Source organism: Halyomorpha halys, unplaced genomic scaffold, assembly GCF_000696795.3.
Source record: "Halyomorpha halys isolate HHAL.00 unplaced genomic scaffold, Hhal_1.1 Scaffold55.1, whole genome shotgun sequence".
NCBI classification, from domain to species: Eukaryota; Metazoa; Arthropoda; class Insecta; order Hemiptera; family Pentatomidae; genus Halyomorpha; species Halyomorpha halys.
The window spans coordinates 113,737-116,340 of record NW_027105793.1 but is presented as its reverse complement, the minus strand read 5'-3'; positions in this window follow the sequence as shown (position 1 = coordinate 116,340).

Sequence of the window (2,604 nt, the reverse complement as noted above, 5' to 3'; positions counted from 1 at the left end):
ACGAAGGGCTCCTCGGATGACGGAGGAGTAGATAGCCTGACCTTGATTTCCAGCTGGCAGGAGTGGGGAACTGGACCGCTGATAAGAGCAAACAGGTCCCGATGAAATGCCGCTACTTTCACTTTTAATAACCTCTGCAATGACTGGTCCAATCTTCGTAGAATTTTAGAGATATGTATTCTTCGTTTTTTATTTCACAAGCATGCCGATTTTCGCTACGATCATGCGTAGTAAACCAGTTAAGATAAGGCACTAACGTGGAGCCGATGTGATACAGTCACCGGCCAGAGCCCTATCCGATATAACGGAAGACAAACAAAGATATAAAAATAAAAATAAACAATTAACACAAAATCTACAGTAAAGGAGAGAGTAACAGAATGATGTGTACACACAGAAGTCTGGAGCTAGAATGCGCGTGGAGAGGAGGAACAGCTAACAACTTCCAAGAGAATCCTGTATTGTGATTGGCTATTGGGTTTCCCCACCACTCATTTCACAATGTTTAAGTGCGAAATAGTCGGACAAGTTCTAACAGGATTGCAGCGGGTTTCAAGATGCATTGTTCATATCATAACCTGTTCACACACTTCCGGTATATCGATATTTGATATTCATAATCGAACCAAAGAGATTCTCGTATATTTTATTCCAACGAGGTTATTATATTTCAATAAGTTAAGTTTTATTTGCAAACCAAAGAGGTTCTATTTTTTTTTTCAACGCGGTTATTCTATTTGTGTAAGCTAAGTTTTATTTTTCAACCTGAGAGGTTATATTTTCTTCCAACGAGGTTTTTCTATTGGTATAAGTTAGTTTTATTTTTTAACCAAAGTGGTAATGATGTATATTTCATCCAACGAAGTACTCATATTTCAGTGATATATATTTATATAAATTAATCGATTAGTAGAATTAAGTTAACCTAGTGATAGTTTAAATAATTAATAAGTAAAGATTTTTGTTGACTAGACAAGCAACTTAAACACGTTCATACCTGTTAAAACAGGACCGAACTTGTACGATATATGGATTGCCAAGGGGCATCGATCTCATATTTAATTGATTAATTAATGAAGAACTATTAGTTTATCATGACTAATTAAGCACGGCTAATTATTCATGACTTATTAATTAACGCACGACTAATTGAATATGCCTAATTAATTAATCGCGCCCAATTTTATTAATCAAGGCTAATTAAGTATGCCTAATTAATTAAAAAGCCATGGCTAATTAACTCAAAATACAAAAATATATTGTACGGACAAGGCAAGTTATGATAAACCTGTTCATACCGGTACACACCTGCATGCCATTAATAAATAACATATATTGCCCGGATGTTTCCGTAAATTTTATTTCAGACTTATATTAACAATTATAAATAAGGAACAAGAGTGTTTAAAGTGGTTAATCTTGGTTAGGGATGGTTAAAATTGGTTAGAGGGGGTTAAAGGTGGTTAGAGATGGTAAAAAGTGGTTAGAGGTAGTTTTGGGGGGATTAAAGGGATTGAGGGGATTAGGTGTGCTCAAAGGTGATTAAGGCTAAGATAGGGTCAAGCCTGACTCTCAATACTCTGTAGAGAACCCCCATCACCCATAACAATAACTCGTATAGGAGCTCTGATATGTTGATTCTCTTCAAAAAATGAATAATAAAGATTTGGTTTTCACAGTTAATATTAAAAGTTTCTCAAAATGAGTGGCTTCTGCACAGTTCAATGTTCGTCCTTTCACATCAACAAAAAGGAATTTTCTACAATCGAAAAGAAAATATACAATAACACAGCTAAGGACATTATAAGTAATAAATATCAACAAAAGAAGGACGCTGATAAATATCGGTATGACATGACGAACAGTCAGCTGTGAAATTCTGAAGTAAAAAAAAAATATATCAGAAATATAAGACACATAAGTTAATTATAAAAATGTTTTGACTCTTTGGTGAATTCCAGAGAGTTTAAAATTCGTTATTGTAAATTTAAAATTTTTAATAAAACATTTCTTGTGGAGGACTAGAGAACCTTACAATAGCGAGTTTGATCAACTATGTCCTCTCGTCTATAATTATCATTTGCCGACATTCACAATACGTATTGAATTTACGCCAATTTGGATAGATTCACGCAAAGATTTTGCTGAAATAAATAAAACGTAGTGAAATAATTTCAACTTTTATTAATTTATTGGTTTCATTTGGGGGCAGTGGGGGTTCAAAAATGAACTTACCAAAACTGCCAGTAATAAATTTGGCCTGGTTCCGCTTTCCCGAGTGATCGTATAATTTTTAGAGCTTAACAATTTAAGTAAAAATAATAATGTGATATACGGTCTCAAAGGACTTGCTCCCTGCCAATGCCTAATGGGGAATTGCTCCCAGGCATTGCCTTACTATGAGAATTGGTATTAAAAATAAACAATAAAATTATATACTGTCCCAGGGAACTTGCTCACTGACAATGTCTATGAGGACTTGATCCCGGCATTGCCTTACTCTGAGACTTAATATTACTGAAGGGACTTGCTCCCTTACAATGCCTAATAGGGAATTGCTCCCTGACAATGCCTATGAGGACTTGATCCCGGCATTGCCTTACT